Source organism: Eulemur rufifrons, chromosome 30 (genome assembly GCF_041146395.1).
Source record: "Eulemur rufifrons isolate Redbay chromosome 30, OSU_ERuf_1, whole genome shotgun sequence".
NCBI lineage: Eukaryota > Metazoa > Chordata > Mammalia > Primates > Lemuridae > Eulemur > Eulemur rufifrons.
Window position 1 is genome coordinate 47,243,390 of NC_091012.1, and position 18,682 is coordinate 47,262,071.

Below are 18,682 nucleotides of genomic sequence, written 5' to 3' on the forward strand. Positions count from 1 at the left end.
CACCTCTCGCTAGACTAACCAAGAGCAGAAAAGAAAAATCTCTAATAACTTCCATCAGGAACATGAAAGGAGAAATCACAGCTGATGGCACACAGATACAAGATATTATCTATGAATTCTACAAAAACCTTTATGCACACAAACTGGAAAATGTGGAGGAAATGGACAAATTTTTAGAAACACACAGCCTCCCTAGGCTCAACCAGGAAGAAATAGAATTCCTGAACAGACCAATATCAGCAACTGAAACCAAACAGCAATAAAAAACTTTCCCAAAAAGAAAAGTCCTGGACCAGATGGTTTCATACCCGAATTTTACCCCACCTACAAAGAAGAACTGGTGCCTATCCTACAAAAGTTATTCTACAACATCAAGAAGGACAGAATTCTCCCCAATACATTTTATGAAGCCAACATAACTCTGATACCAAACTTGAAAACATGGAGGAAATGGACAAATTCTTGGAAACACACAACCTCCCTAGGCTCAATCAGGAAGAAATAAAATTCCTGAACAGACCAATATCAAGCACCAAAACTGAACCAGCAATAAAAATATCTTCCAATAAAAAAAATCCTGGACCAGATTGATTCACACCTGAATTTCACCAAATCTATAAAGAAGAACTGGTACCTACACTGCACAAATTGTTCCACAATATTGAGAAGGATGGGAGCCTCCCCAACTCATTCTGTGAAGCCAATATCACCTTGATACCAAAGCCAGCAAAGGACACAAGGAAAAACAAAAACTATAGTCCAATATACCTTATCAATATAGAAGTAAAAATTCTCAATAAAATCTTAGCAAACCAAATTTAACTGCACTTCAAAAATAATAATTCATCATGACCAGGTGGGCTTGATCCCAGAGCTGCAAGGATGGTTCAACATACGCAAATCTATAAATGTAATTCGCCATATAAATAAAGCAAAAACAAACACCATATGATCCTCTTAATAGATACAGAAAAGGCATTTGACAAAATCCAGCACCCTTTTATGGTAAGAACTCTTAAAATAGGCATGGTTGTGCTTATTTTCTTTATATCTTGATCTATTCAGCTATAAATTTATCAATTTTCTTGACATTTGATTTTTTGTGAGAAACAGATTTTGGTTTCCTGTATTATTTGTCCATATTCTATTTCATGACTCTCTTCCATTATCTTTATATTTTCCTTTTATTTTAGGTTTATTTTGCTTATTTTCTACATTCATAAAGTGGCATCTTAAATAATTTGTTTTAGACTTTTATTCTTTGTTAATGTGAACATTTAATTCTATAAAGTTTCATCTTAAACTTATATCAGCTACATTTCACGTTTGATGTCTTTTTCAGTATTATTTATTTCAAAATATTTTCTAATTTCCCTTGTGATTTCTTGTTTGCACCAAAGAGGTTGTTTGATTACCAACTATTTGGGCAAAAATAAGATATCTTCGAGGAATTAGTTCTACCTTGATTTTATTCAGGTTCACTGAAAATACACAGCATAATTTTGATCTTTCTAACTTTATTGAAACTTGCCATGTGGCCCTGAGTGTGGTTTATCTTGAGGAATGTTCACATATATTTGAAAAGGACATGAGTATTTTGCTGCTGTTAAGCAGAGAATTTTATAAGTGTAAATTTATGTCAAGTTTTTTGATAGTGCTTTTCAAATCTCCTATGTTCTTATTGATTTATATTTTTTCTATTACCTACAAAGAGGTGTTAGAATATCTAACTATAAATGTTCCTTTATTTATTTTTTCCTTTCTGTCCTTTCCTGTGTCATGTATTGTAAAGATCTGTTATTAAGTGTATGCATCTTTAGAACTCTTAGGTCCTTGTGATGAATTGAACCACTATACTCATAAAATGCCCCTCTTTACACTGTTGATATTTATTGTCCTAAAGTCTACTCTGTCTGACTTTAATATAGTCAATCCAGTTGTCTTATGATAAAGGTTTTTATGATATGTCTTATTCTATCATTTTATTTCTAACCGATCTTCAACATTTCTATTTAAAGCAAAATTTCTCTAGACAGCATAAAGTTACATCTGGCTTTTAAAATCAGTTTTATAATCTCACCCTTTAGAATGCTTAGAAATGTTATACCTAATCTATTTTTAAAATATCATTGGCTTTAAATATACCATTTCCTATGTTTTTTCTATTTATTCCATATTTTGTTTGCTCATTTTTTTCATAGTTTCCTGCATTTGTTGAGGTCAATTGAATTTTTTTAATATTTCATTTTATCTCCACTCTTTACTTAATAGCTATTCCACTTTGTTTCCTCTTAGTGTTTGTTTTGGGATTGTGATGTTAATCTTTTACATATCATAGTCTGCCTTCAAATATAACATTTCACATATAATTTAAGAACTTCAGGACTTTAGGGTAATATATTTCAATTTCTCCATCTTTTATATCACTGTCCTATAATTGTTTATATTTTTATACATATTTCATAAGTTCTGTTATCCAGCACTATTATTTTTGCTTTAAAGTATTAAGTATGCATTTAAAACTCATTAAAATAAGAATAATTTCTTTAATTTTCCCACATATTTAACATTACATTCCAATTATCCTTCATTTCCTTGTGTAGAGTAAAATTTTTAACTGGTAACATTTTTCTTCATCGGGAAGAACTTCATTTAACATTTTTTGTAATGTAGGTCTGCTATCAATGAATTCTCTCTATTTTTGTCTGTATGAAATAGCATTTATTTTGCTCTTAATTTTGAAGAATATTTTCCTGGATAAAGAAATCTAGGTTGAAACTATATTCTTTCAACACTTTAGATATTGTTTCATTATCTTCCAGCTAGCATTATTTCTAACAGGAAGTCTGCATTCATTCTAGATATTGCTCACCTATAATCATGTGGCTTTTTATTTATGATGCTTTTAAGATTTTCTCTGTATTGCTGATTTTCAGCAATTCTTTTTGTGAGACAGGGTCTCACTGAATTGCCAGGGCTAGAGTGCAGTGGCATCATCATAGCTCACGGCAACTTCAAACTCCTGGGCTCAAGTGATCCTCCTGCCTCAGCTCCCTGAATAGCTGGGACTACAGGTGCACACCACTGCCCCTGGGCTAATTTTTCCATTGTTTTCCAAAATCAGGGTCTCACTCTTGTTCAGGCTGGTCTTGAACTCCTGGCCTCAAGCCATCCTCCCACCTTGGCCTCTCAAAGTGCTGGGACTACAGGACTGAGCCACTGCACCCGGTCAGCAATTTGATTAGAACCTGCCTTGGTGTTTTATTTATGTGTGTTCTCTTTGTGGTTTGTTGAGTGTCTTGGTTATGTGGGTTTATGGCTTTCTTCAAATTTTGAAACAATGGCCATTTATTTATTTATTTATTTATTTTTGAGACAGAGTATCACTCTGTTGCCCAGGCTAGAGTGAGTGCCATGGCGTCAGCCTAGCTCACAGCAACCTCAAACTCCTGAGCTCAAGCGATCCTCCTGTCTCAGCCTCCCAAGTAGCTGGGACTACAGGCATGCACCACCATGCCCGGCTAATTTTTTCTATATATATTTAGCTGTCCATATAATTTGTTTCTATTTTTAGTAGAGGTGGGGTCTCGCTCTTGCTCAGGCTGGTCTCGAACTCCTGAGCTCAAACGATCCGCCCACCTCGGCCTCCCAGAGTGCTAGGATTACAGGCGTGAGCCACCGCACCCGGCCGGCCATTTATTTTTGCAATTTTTTTTCTGTCAGCCCTCCTTTCTTTCTGGAACTTCAATTTCATCTATGATAGACAGCTAGATATTGTCCCACAAGTCCCTGCAGCTCTGCTCACGGATTTTAAAGCTTTTTTTTCTGTATGTTTTATTTCTAAAAAGTTTCATTGCTATTGCTCCAAGTTCATTGATCATTTTTATGCATTATCTTATTTGCTATTAAACTTATAAAGTGAAAGTTGTTTCAGATATTGTATTTTTTAATTCCAGATGCTCTATTTTGTTTTTTATTATATATATCATTTATCTCTTCTTTATGTTCACACTTTTCTTTACATTAACATATTTAATAATTTTTTTAAATCTCTTTTTTGTTAATTAGACAATCTTTATCATATATTTATTGAATATCATGCATTCTGTTGAAAGGGTTTTTTCTTCCCCTGGATTTTTCTTATGTCTAATAATTTCTCATTGTATGCTGAACATTTTATTGCTACATTAAATTTCTGAATTTTGCTATCATCTGTAGAGGAATGTCAAAAATTATATTTGAGGTAGATAGGTTAATGGCAAATAAAATTGATCCTATTGTGGCTTGTTTTTAAACATTGTTAGTTTAGTATTTCTAGCAGCTTTAAATTTAGTGTGATTTTTAGCCTTACTACTGAGGTGTAATCCTTATGGTGTCTCTATAAAATGCCCTGAATTTTCAAGGGAACAGTGCAGTCTGACAGGTGGCAATTAGACTTAATCAAAGCCTCGTGTGAATTCTAGAAATTGTTCAGTTTTCAGTACATTGTTAGCTCATTGCTCAGCCTTGTGGGATTTCAACCCATGCATGTGTCACTTAGTATTCAGCAACAGACTCAGAGAAGCATATGTGGATTTCTGCATCTTTTTCTCTACATAACTCTCTATTCTGTTATGTTCTACTTCAATCTCTTTGAACACTAATTTCTGCATTGTCAACAAAGCAAGACTGATGCTATCTGCTTGGGATTCCCCTCCTCCTGCCATGACACAGAGAAACTTGTGGAACTCATATTATTTGTTATCCTTATAGGGATCACCTTTCCCCCACACATACTAGCCTGAAGAGAGAAACATTTAGGCTTGAGAGAGAACTGTGATGTGGTGCTAAAGAGACTGTAACCTCAGAACCACATGTCGTCTGCTGCCTGGTGATGCTTGATGAAGTTTGTTTTTTCCCAGTGTTATTGATATGTAATTGATGTTTAAAGTGTAAACTTTGATAAGTTTTGATATATACATAAATCCATGAAACTATCAACACAACAAAGATTATAAACAAACAAGCCATTAACTACAAATTTTATTTTTGCCCCTTGAAACTCTTCCAATCCCTTTTTCTCCCACTCAATACCCAACACAACCACTGATACAATCTGTCATTATAGATCAGTTTACATTTTCTAGAAATTTAAATAAATAAGATTATACCATATATACTCTTTTTTGCCTGATTTTTTTTTTTTTTTTGGTCTCAGGCTCATTATCTTGAAATTCATCCACATTGGTATATGTAAGAATAATTATTTTATTTCTGAGAAGCATTCCACTATCTGGATACACCACATTTAGTGTATGCATTCTCATACTGACAGGCATTTGGGGTTGTTTTCAGTTCCTGAGTATTTCTTATAAAATCATTATGAACATTCTCATACAAGTCTTTGTGTGGACATGTACTTTCCAGTTCTCTTGTATATATACTTAGCACCAGAATGTCTAGGTGAGTTGGTAAATTTATTGTGAACTTTTCAAGAAACTGTGAATCATTTTTCCAAAGCAGTTGTGACATTGTATATTCCCACCAGTAGTGTTTAAATTTTCAAGTTGCTCCACATCCTTACCAAGGATGACATGGTACGATATTTTTAACTTTATAAATTCTGGCTAGGATGTAGTAGTGTAGTGGTACCTTACTGTGATTTTAATTTTCAGTTTTAAATGGCTAGTGATATTGAATATCTTTTCATGTACTTACTTACCACCTGTATATTTCATTCAGGGAAACGTCTGTTCAAATCTGTGGCCCATTTTACTGGGTTGTTTTCATACTACTGGATTCTGAGAGATTTCATTTATAGTCTGCACACAGGTCCTCTATCAGGTATGAGATTTACAAAGATATTTTTCCCAGTCTGTGACTTGTATTTTCATTCTCTTAACATTGTACTTTGAAGAGCAATATTCTTGATTTTTATACAGATGAACTTATTTCTTTCTTTTATTATTATTCTTTTGATGTCATATGTTTGAGTTTATTTGAATTTCTGAACCAGTGGGTTTACAGTTTTCATAAAAGTTGAACATTTTTTAGTCATGATTGCTTCAAATATTTTTTGCTCCCCATTTTTCTTCTCATGTGGGTATTGCAATAACATTTATATTAGACTCTTTGAAGAGCTCCCAGAGCTCCCTAATGCTATTTTAATTTTTTCCACTCTTTCCTCTCTATGCTTTATTTTAGATATTATCTATTCTACATGTTCACTAATATTCTTTCTCAGTGTCTAATCTGTCTTAATTCCATCCAGTGGTTTTTTATTTTATTTTTATGCTCTATAATTTCATTGGGATCTTTATATCTTCCATTTCTCTACTTAACATGCTTAGTCTTTACCTTTTTAAACATATGTAATACAGTGATAATACCACTTTTAATATCTGACTCTTAATTCTATCATCTCTGTCATTTCTGGATCTGTTTTTATTTACTTAGTTCTCTCCTTATTATTGATTTTATTTTTCTGATTTATTGCTTGCTAAATATTTTTTATTCAATGCCCAATATTATTAATTTTATCTTGCCAGGTGCCAGACTTTTTGTGTTAATATGAATATTCTTGATCTTTTTTCTGAGATATAGTTAAGGTTTTGAGATACTGTTTGATTTTTTCAAGACTTACTTTTAAGTTTTGTTAGGTTGGACCAAAACAGCTGCTAATGTATGGCTAATTTTGCCCCACTAATAAGAAAATGTCCCTCTGAATACTATACTTAATTCTTTGTGAATTACAAAGTTTTCCACTAGCAGTTGGAAACAGATACTGTTCTTGGTCATATGTGATTTCAAGGATTATTTCCTCTGCTCCTTTGGGTGGTACTTTTTCTGGTCTCAGGTAGTTTTATGCACATTCATGCACTGATAAATACTCAGCTCAAGACTCAAGAGGAACCCTCTGTAGATTCCTAGAGCTCCCTGTCAATACAGCTGTCACCTCTCCAGTACCCTGTCCTTTGGGATCTAGCCTTTCTCACATCTTTGGACTCTCCACTCACATCCCCAAATCATGGAGATTGTCAGGTTCTTCCTGGCTTCTGTCCCCTGCATAACAAGATGGAACCTCTCTCCAGGAGGTAAACTGGGAGCAGTTAGAGAGATCACACACGTCATTTATTTTCCCCATCTCAAAGATCACTGTCTTATGCTGCCTGGTGTTCAATGTCTGAAAAATGTTGTTTCATATATTTTGTCCAGAATTGTGGAAAAAAAAAGATGAGAAGGTAATTTGTCCATGTTTTTCCATTTTGGTTTAAATAGAAATTTCAATCATGTGTATTTTGATGTTCCAATATAAAAAATTCGTTTCATATATTTGTCTACTTTTCTCATTGTTAACTTAGGGAGGGAATTATAGACAGAAGCGGAATTTCCCAACAATAATTTTGAATGTGTTTGCAGGATGAGTTATATTTTCAGAGCAGTAATAATTGAACATATGATGATTGGTAGAAGGTTAAAGAATGGAAAAAAATTGAAATCAAGTAAGCTACTAATACAAGAGTAAAAAGTATGATGATGAATTCAGCTTTAAATATGCATAAATTATGATATCAATGAAATATCCAGAAAGATATCCATCTGGAAATTGGAAATATAGGCCTGGAATTTTGCAGAAAGATCAGAGCTCTATACTAAGGAAGAAAGAAGAAAGTAAAATGTTGGATAATAAGCCTGGGACTTATTCATATTGGTAATCACAATACTTAGCACAATGTCTGGCATATTGTAAGTGCCCAGTTGAGGTTTACTGAATACAGAAATGAACAAAAAAAACAGAGTCTCATTTAGTATAAGGGGAAGGAAAAAAAAAACAGAATGAATATTCAGGGAGACAGGAGTTTCCCTGATGCTAAATTCTTGATAATAAATCCTACAAAGTTTGACTTGTGAGCAGTTTTGAAAGACATTGTTTTTTTAAAAAAAATAACAAATATTTGAGGAAACAAAACTACTAGTATTTTTCTAGTAATCTCTATTTTCCACTTACAAAATAAATGCCAGGATATGTACTTTTCTGGGCAGTGATGACCTGACCCTTACTGCCTATCAAATCATCAAACTGTTTCATTATTTCATTCCCCTTCAGGCTCACAAATCGAAGCCCTAAAATATCTGTAGAATGAAATGTAATCGGCACTGCCTTGTGTGCTTTTAACTCCTCTGCTTTTTCATCAGTAAAGTCATCCATGATTTGAGAATGGTCTTTTCGAACAAAGCATTAGTTTCAAAATGAAAATTTTGCTTTGCTATTGTATTGGCTGCCTTTATGCTACTCCTGTCTTGCTACTAAAAGATAAGCAGCATTTGTTTAAATATTGAAAGGTATTAATCCAGATAATATTATATAATCTATAATCTGTTGTTTTTTTTTTTTTTTGACAGAGTCTCGCTCTGTCACCCTGGCTAGAGTGCCGTGGCGTCAGCCCAGCTCACAGCAACCTCAAACTCCCGGGCTCAAGCAATCCTGCTGCCTCAGCCTCCCGAGTAGCTGGGACTACAGGCATGCGCCACCATGCCCGGCTAATTTTTTCTATATGTATTTTTAGTTGTCCTGCTAATTTCTTTCTATTTTTAGTAGAGATGGGGGTCTCGCTCTTGCTCAGGCTGGTCTCGAACTCCTGACCTTGAGCGATCCACCCGCCTCGGCCTCCCAGAGTGCTAGGATTACAGGCGTGAGCCACCGCGCCCGGCCTATAATCTGTTTTTTAAGGAAAAAATAGATTATATTTCTAGATGCCAATGTAATTTATTTATTTTTATCATATTTTATTTGGCATAGCATCACTCATCTGATTTTTTAAAGTATAGCTCCTTATAGGCCATATATATATGTATATATAGAAAACTAAACATAGTTGTATAACATAAATTAAAAATATTTAAAATCTTCTTGAGTTGAAATTTAAAAATTCTCTTTAAATTTAGCTTTCTGATTTTGGATTGGGTAAATGTAACCAAAACAAAAAGATAATAAGAATATTGTCTTTTCACTTGCAATTAACCATTCAAAAGCTTTGGGTTTCATTAAATTATTTTGTGATGAAGATATATTTTGCAGTAGGAAATATATTGATAGATGAAGTTAAAGTACATTAAAACCTCAGACGTAACTTTATGAAAAATAAGAGTAGCTGGTTTACTTGTCCTTAACCTTATCTAAAATTCTCTTACTCAGTGAAGTAATAATCATTTTACTTTAAAACCATTTGCCATGTCATTTCCCTTTACAAAAGCCTGTAGTTTCTTACCACCACTTTTTATAAAATTTCTCTTATAGATTTCTATGGCCTCAATCAGCTCTCACATTCCCCATCTCATTATGCCACAATTCACCAACTTTATTTTTAGCTACTCTCAACCATGGTTTGTTCTCCAGCTAAGAAAACTAACTTTATATCCCTAATGCAAAATTTTTGCTTTATCTCTGCCTCTACAAGTTAACACTTAATTGTTCATTGATCACTCCCTCCTGCCCATGTTTATACTTGATTTCTTTTAAAATCTTGATTGAAAAAATATTTTCTTGCAGAGATTGTTCATTGACACAAATTTTATATATATATGTATATACACACACACACATGTATGTATATATATTATGTACCTTCTACCACTGATTTACATAGCTTGCTATACATAATCAAAATTTATTTATACATTTATTGTAGACATTACTATTATCATTTTCACATTTGTCTGTCCTGGTTCTCCATCAGGCCATAATTTTATAAGGAAAAAAGATATTTCATTCTCAAACAATTTTTCATAGTAGCAACTATAGTGTTAATTCAGATTTAGAATAATTATTGAATAGTTATTGTTGATGAATTAGTGAACTTTAATTAATCATGGTATTTTCTATGATAAAACAGCCATAATATAAAAATATTGTGATATAGGTAAAACTATTCTTGATATTAGTGGAATGCTATATAATTTGCTATGGTTGCCATGTAAGAATCCTCAAGCCAGAACTCATGAAACTAGATTGTTTCATTAACTTTCCTCCTCAAACCCCAACTGCATACTAAGTCATCCTTTAGGGTAAATATTTTTAAGAATCCAAGGTTATATCATGGCTTTTGTTTCTTAAGCAGAACAAAGACTTATGCTAGGATTATAATGGTCTATGGCTATCACAAGTGTAATAACAACAGAATCTAATTAATAAATGACATGTGTGTATCTTTATTTTTTACAGTTTACTGAATATTTTGCATTGCATTATCTCTTATAGGCACAGGAAAGCCCTAAAATGAGGGATTATTGAGATTCAGAGATTTTCAAATATTTACCCAAAACACAGTTAATGAATGATGCTATCCCATGCTATCATATCATGCTTCCTTTTCATCAGAGGCCCAGATTATAATAATAATAATGATGTTGAGGACACTAAAGAATCCTCAATCATTAGAAAAATAAGTCAACCTAGACTGGATGTTTTGAGGCAAATGGATTAAAAATATTTTCAATTTTTCAATGTTTCATTAGGTAATTTAAACAATATTAGGGCACAAGAAAAATATGTAGTAGACAAAAGGGCATTTTAAAATTTTCATTCTATATAGGGAGGAACTATGTTCTTTTAATTTGAAGTCTTCTGAAATTATTTATGCCTAAATCATTGAGTTGATTTACTCTCTCATTCCACTGACATGCAAGAACCATTCTCTGGGACCCTGTAAACAATATGCACTGATGAACCAAGACATAGAACACACTCTCAAGAACCTCACAGCTTAATAGGAGAGATTAAGAGTGAATTGATATACTTTGTGTTTGGGATACAAACAGTATCAAATTCAAGTATCATTTGCTTCAATAATTCTGGCCCTTACTAAGTCTCCTTAGTTTCTCCACCAAGTAAATCAACCTCATTCAAATAAGTAGTAATGCAAGACTTTTACCAAGATATTCTGAATATGAATACCCTGAAACTTCCTTTGTGCTCTTCAATGAGAAGGCGTTAAATTTCTTCCAGGGATGGTGGTTCCAACCCTGGTGATAAACTGAATTCTGTCATTTTCTAACTCATTCTCAACTTTCTTCCACTGTCATGAGATAAATTCTTTCTAACAGCAAAGAAAATATGTTTGGTAAATCCCTATGGCCTGATTTTACTCTGGTTTATGTGTCTTTCAAAATTGAAATTCTAAGGTACATCAACTCAGCATCACCTTGAGACAGTATTATGCTAGGGAGAGAGCAATGGTCTTTAAGTCATAGCCTGGGGGTATTCCTGGCTCCAACACTTACTAGAGATTTGACTAGGGGTAATTTATCCAAAATTTTTGAGCATCCATTTCCTCATATCTAATGTGGGGTAATAGCAGTTGCTGCTTCATAACTTTAATCTGAAGACTAAATATAAGGATTAAATTAGATAAACCCATAGTAATCAATCATTAATTGAAGGTTTAATGGCATTTATATGGCCCATCCTATGATATTAATACTACTGCTGACAAAGAATCTATTTTCTGATCAACAGCTGCTGTGATCTTGTCATCTTTTGCAGATTTTCTCCACTGCATGTGTGCTGTCAGTAGCCCAATCTAACAGTTGTCTGTCCATATTATCCCATTTCATTTATCCTCCTGAAATCTGACCTTCATCCCTAGGGATTTAATAAGAGATCATTTTCCTATGTCATCCCATCCATGTTGATCCTAGTAGGCAGACATATTCAGACATATAGTCTAGACTTCCTAAATTCTGCAGAAAATTAGAGAGTGATAAGTTCCTTAAGGAAGGTACAAAGACACTGATATAGGAGCTCAGAAAGTGGGCCCTTGAAATAAACTGTCAATTGCCAAGAAGATTGCATTCCTATACGTTAATTTACTTACTATTCATATTCTACCTTACTTATGAGGGGATGTGTGGTAGTCAAAATATATGACAAAATAATTAAAAATGAAAGTGTTTTTCGTAGTAATTTTAGCTGAATAACTTACTGTGCCAATTAAAAACAAAGAAACATAATTTATATATTGCTGGTGGAAGTATAAAATGATTATACAGTCACTTTGGAAATTAATTCGACAGTATCATAAATTAAAAATATGTCTATTCCATGATCCAGCAATTCACTACTAGGCAATTACTGAAGAAAAATGAGTGCATGTGTTCAAGGAAATATTTGTACAAGCATGCCTTTAGCAACTTTATTAAAAATAGCCCAAACAACCAAACAAACAAAAGCTAAAATCCATTTGAATATGCATCAGGCTGGAATAGGTAGAGAAATTTTGGTATATTTACAGAACAAAATACTACCCAGTAATAAAAAGTACAAACTACTGATATATGCAATATCATGGATTAATCATGGATACTGAACAACAAAAAAGAAGCCACACACAAAAGATTATATGTGTATGGTTGAAATTATATGAGGTTCCAGAACAAACAAAGCTAATATTGTGTTACGAATCAGAAAAGTGGTTAATTTAGGAGTAGTATTGATGGAGGCAGATGTTGACTGTGAAGCAACAATGCTGAGGGTGGTGGAAATATAATATTGCTCTAGATAGTGGTTACAAGAGGGTATACATAGGTAGAATTTCTTCACAAAATGTGCATTTTACCACAGGCACTTCTAGGAGATATTTTGGATTTGGTTTCAGACTACCTCAATAAAGTGAATATCACAATAAAAAAAAGTCAAACAATTTTTTTGGTTTCTCAGTGCATATATTATAAAAGTAATGTTTATACTATACTGGAGTCTATTAAGGGTGCAATAGCATTATGTCTAAAAAAGTAATATGCATACCTTAATTGAAAAATCACCATATATAAAAATAAAATCAAAATGAATTAAAGACTTAAATGTAAGACGTGAAACTATAAAACTACTCGAGATAAACATTGGGGGAATGCTTCAGAACATTGGTCTGGGAAAACACTTCCTGGGTGAGAATTCAAAGGCAAAGGCAACAAAAGCAAAAATATACACATGGGATTACATCAAGCTAAAAAGCTTCTGCACAGCAAATTAAAAACTCAACAGAGTGAAGAAACAACCTACCCAATGGGAGAAAATACTTGCAAACTTTCCCTCTGACAAGGGATTAATAACTAGAATATACAAAAATCTCAAACAATGCAATAACAAAAACATCTGATTAAAAATGGGCAAAAGATTTAAATAGATATTTCTCAAAAGAAAACATACAAATGGTCAACAGGTATATGAAAAAATGCTTACCATCACTAAAGATTAGGGAAATTCAAATCAAAACAAAATGAGATATCATCTCACCCAAATTCAAATGGCTATTATCAAAAAGACAAAAAAAAAAAAAATAACACATGCTGGCAAGGATTCAGAGAAAGGAGAACACTAGCACACTGTTGGTGAGAATGTAAATACTATTACTATGGAAAGAAGTATGGTGGTTCCTCAAAAAACTAAAAATAGATATATAATATGATCTGGCATTTCAAGTGCTGAGTATATATCCAAAAGAAAGGAAATCAGTATATCAAAGAGATATCTGCACTCCTATTTTTATAGCAGCACTACTCACAACAGGCAAGATGTGGAACCAAGCTAAGTGTTCATCAATAGATGAATGGACAAAGAAAATGTGGTATATATATACACAATGGAATATTAATGGCTGCTGACTTAGCAGGGTGGTGGTTGCTGAAGGTTGGGGTGGCTGTGGCAATTTATTAAAATAAGGCAACACTGAAGTTTGCCACCGCAATTGGCTCTTCCTTTCGTAAAAGACCTCTCTGTAGTATGTGATGCTGTTTGATAGCATTTTACTCACAGTAGAACTTCTTTCAAAATTAGAGCCAATCCTCTCAAACTCTGCTATTGCTTTATCAACTAAATTTATATAATATTCTCAATCCGTTGTGGTCATTTCAACAATGTTCACAGCATCTTCACCAGGAATAGTTTCCATCTCAAGAAACCACCTTCTTTGTTCATTCATAAGAAGCAACAATTAAATTACATCTTCAGGCTCCACTTCTAATTCTTTTTTTTTTTTTTCTGACAGTCTTGCTCTGTTGCCCTGACTAGAGTGCAGTGGTGTCATCATAGCTCACTGCAACCTCAAACTCCCAGACTTACAAAATCTTCCTGCTTCAGACTCCTGAGTAGCTGGGACTACAGAGGTGCACCATCATGCCCAGCTAAGTTTTTCTAGTTTTTGTAGATATGGGGTTTTGTTCTTGTTCAGGCTAGTCTCAAACTCCTGACCTCAAGTGATCCTCCTGTCTCAGCCTCCCAGAGTGCTAGGATTAGAGGTGTGAGCCACCATGCCCAGCCTTTCACTTCTAATTCTAGTTCTCTTGCTATTTCAACCACATCTGCAGTTGCTTCCTCCACTGAAATCTTGAACCCCTCAAAGTCATCCATGAAGGTTGGGATCAACTTCTTCCAAACTCCTGTCAATGTCAATATTTTGAATTCCTCCCATGAATCATGAATGTTTTTATTGGCATCTATAATGGTAAATCATTTCCATAAGACATTCAATTTACTTTGCCCAGGTCCATCAGAGGAATAGCTATCTATGGCAGCTTATAGTTTTATGAAATGTATTTCTTTATAATTATGCTGGAATTTGAGAATAACTCTTTAATCAGTGGGCTGCAGAATGGATTTTGTGTTAGCAGGCATGAAAAAAGAAAAATTAATCTCCTTGTACATCTCTATTAGAACTTTTGAGTGACTAGGAATATTAGTAGTAATATTTTGAGAAGAATCTTTCGTTCTGAGCAGAAGGTCTTAATAGTGGGCTTAAAATAGTCAATAAACCACACGGTAAACAGATGTGCTGTCATCCAGACTTTGTTGTTACATTTATAGAGCACAAGCAAAGTAAATTTGGCATAATTTTAAATGACCCTAGGATTTTCAGAAGGGTGAATGAATATTGGCTTCATCTTAAAGTCACCAGCTGCATTAACCCCTAAGAGAAATAGCCTGTCTTTTGAAGCTTTGAAGCCAGTCATTGACTGCTGCTCTTCTTTAGCTATAAAAATCCTAGATGGTATCTTCCTCCAGTATCAGGCTGTTTAATCTACATTGAAAATCCATTGTTTAGTTAGCCACTTTCACCAGTGATCTTAGGTAGATCATCTGGATAATTTACTGTGGTTTCCACCTCAGTACTTGCTGCTTCACTTTGTACTTTTTATGTTATGAAGATGGCTTCTTTCCTTAAATATCATGAACCAAACTCTGTTAGCTTCCAACTTTTCTTCTGTAGATTCCTTACCATTCTACATCTTTATAGAATTGAAGAGAGTTAGGGATTTGCTCTGGATTAGGTTTAGTCTTAAGGGAATATTGTGGCTGGTTTGATCTTCTATCCAGACCACTACAATTTTGTCTATATTAGCTGTAAGGCTTTTTTTTTTTTTTTTAACTTTCTTATCATTCGTGTGTTTACTGGAATAGCACTTTTAATTTCCTTTAAGAACTTTTTTTTTTCAATACATTTACAGGGTACACGTGTTTTTTTTTATCACATGGATGAATAGTGTAATGTTGAAGTCAGGGCTTTTAGTGTAGCTGTCACCAGAACACTATACCTGATAGGTATATTTTTATCCCTCCACCCCTTAGGTTCCAATGTCCACCACACCACTTTATGATCATATATATCCATAGTTTAGCTCCCACTTGTAAGTGAGAACAGGTGGCATTTGTTTTTCCATTCCTGAGCTACTTCACTTACAATAACTCCAGTTCCATCCAAGTTGCTGCAAAAGACATTGTTTCATTCCGTCTTATGGCTCAGCAATACTCCATGATGTATGTATGTGTGTGTGTATATATATATATATATATACGCACATATATATACACACCACATTTTCTTTATTCACTCACCAGTTGATGGGCACTTAGGTTGATTCCATATCTTTGCAATTATTTACTGTGCTGTGATAAACATTTGTGTGCAGGTGTCCTTTTTATAAAGAGACTTCTTTTCCTTTGGGTAAATAGATACCCAGTGGTGGAATTGTTGGATTGAATGGTAGGTCTACTTTTAGTTCTTTGAGGAATCTCCATATTGTTTCCCACAGAAGTTGTATAGTTCACACTCCCACCAACAGTGTATAAGCATTACCTTTTCCTTTGTATTCATAACTTGGGTAACTGGGGCAAGAGGCCTTGCTTTCAACCTGTCTTAGCTTTTGTCATGCCTTACTCACTAAGCTTAATCATTTTGACCTTTTGGTTTAAAATGAGAGATGTGTGACTCTTCCTCTCACTTAAACACATAAAGGCCATTATCGGATTATTAATTGACTTAATTGCAATATTGTTTTGTCTCAGGGAATAGAAATGCTCAAGAAGAAGGAGGAAGGTAGGAGAATGGCCAGTTGGTAGAGTAGTCAGAACACACACATTTATTAATAACTTCACTGTCTTACATGAGTGCAGTTCATGGTGCTCCAAAACAATTACTATAGTAGCATCAAATATAATTGATCACAGATCACCGTAACAGATGTGACAATAATGGAAAAGTTTGAAATATTATGGAAATTACAAAAATGTGACACAGAGACACAAAGTGAGCACATGCTGCTATAAAAATGGTGCTGATTGACTTGCATGATTCAGGATTGTCATAAACCTTCCATTTATAAAAAGCCCAACGTCTACTAAATGTAATAAAGCAAATCACAATATAACAAGGTATGCCTGTATATATGAGAATTCATACTTCAATAAAAAATGCAAGAATATAAAGGAAAAAAGCAAAAGAGATCTATTAAAAGGTGACTCTTCATGTACATAATGTATATCTGTGGAAAAAAGCCTATATATATGTGTGTGTATATATATGCACACACATGTACATTTTCCTTTCCTCTAATATATATTCATTGTTCCTTTCCTCTACTATATTTACTATATTCTGACATGAGCTTCACTTTTAATTATTAATTTTCATTTAAAAATATGTTGAAGTCTTTTATTTTTATTTTTAATTATTATGGATATATAATTGTACATCAAGCATACAATGTGTAATGATAAAATCAGGGTAATTGGGGTACTCATCACCTCAAACACTTATCATTTCTTTGTGAAAGGAACATTTAAATATAATTTTTTTAATTATTTAATAAGGCACAATAAATTATTGTTAACTATAGTCACCCTATTGCAAAAGAATACTAGATGGTCTTCTTTCAATCTAACTGTATTTTTCTACCCATTAACCCTCCCCTCTTTATCAAAGTCATGCTGCATTATCACTTTTGGCATGGGACTTCTAATGTTTCAGGAGAAATGTTTACACTTTTTTCAAAGAAAGTTATTATTGGCATAACTGACTGAAAAATGTTTTTCTAAGGATCATTCAACAAGATGATGGTTGATTGGTACGTGGTTTAATTACTTGATCTCTTTTAAATTTTAAAGCCCATAGTATCATGGAGGATTATTTTTGTGCATGCATATATGATTGTATTATACATTTTTAGAGATTATTTTATAAGCATTCATATCCTAAGGCTGTTATTATATTTAAGTATTTTAAATAAACTGGCAAATGTCATAGTGCTGACAAAGTAATAAGCTCTGACTTATTTGAAGTAAGGTCTCTCCCTTGCATGTTCCCTCCATCCTCCAATCAATTTCTAATCTTTATGAGGAAGCTCTTAAAATTGGAGTGAGAAGCATACAACCATGTGAGTATAAGGGAGGTGAAACATAAAACAAACTGTACAGAACAACTCTACATAAAAATCCTCTTTTACAAGTGTGTCTTTGGTAAAATAAATTTAAGCTGATTTATTTAAATGCACACTGAAATGTCAAAATAATGAATAACTATTAAAAATTGTACAGCACTCTCTAATTTACAGAGTGTTTTTGCAGGTTTTTTCTCATTTGATAGTCTATTGTATTTGGACAGGAACATTAAATGGAATGTTTTGCACATAGAGTGTTCCCATACACCACAGTCTCATTGCATAACCAGAACCATTTTGGATATGGCAATCTGGACTTCAATTCTGAATATGTAGATGTCTCTTCCATTTTGGCTCTGCAGAGACTGAGGAGCTCAACCTAAGTGGATTTTCCAAATAACTACTTCTTACCATTTAAAGCACCAAGACATTTAATTATATCCACTTTAGAAGAATCATTATGAAATCTGCATAACATTTTACCACCTCTTTACAAGTAAGGTTTGACATGTTTTATGGAATAAAGTAATATATGACCACAGTATAATATTTAGAAAATAGAGAAATGTATGAAGAAAACAAAAATAAAATCTGTATCCCTACAATTTAAAGATAACCACTATTAATATTTCAGCATGATTTTAGCCTTTTCACAATGAAATATATTTCTACGTGTATATATAAAGTTACATAGTACACCAAGCATACTGTTTATATTTTTCATATAGCTTCATATTTAGACATACTATAAAAATGACTAGTCATATTTTTATATACTTTTTATCTAACTTTTAAGGTAATTGCTAAATAATTACATTATAATTTAATTAAATAAATGATCAGTTTCCCAATAATACCTACATTAAAAACTCAGGATGCTTAAATTATAAATAACTGACTTTAATCTATGCTCATAAATTTATATATCATTCTACAAAATTTAAAAGTGAGAATTGGATAACCAGTTAATGAAAAATCTATACTCTTTAGTTGGAAA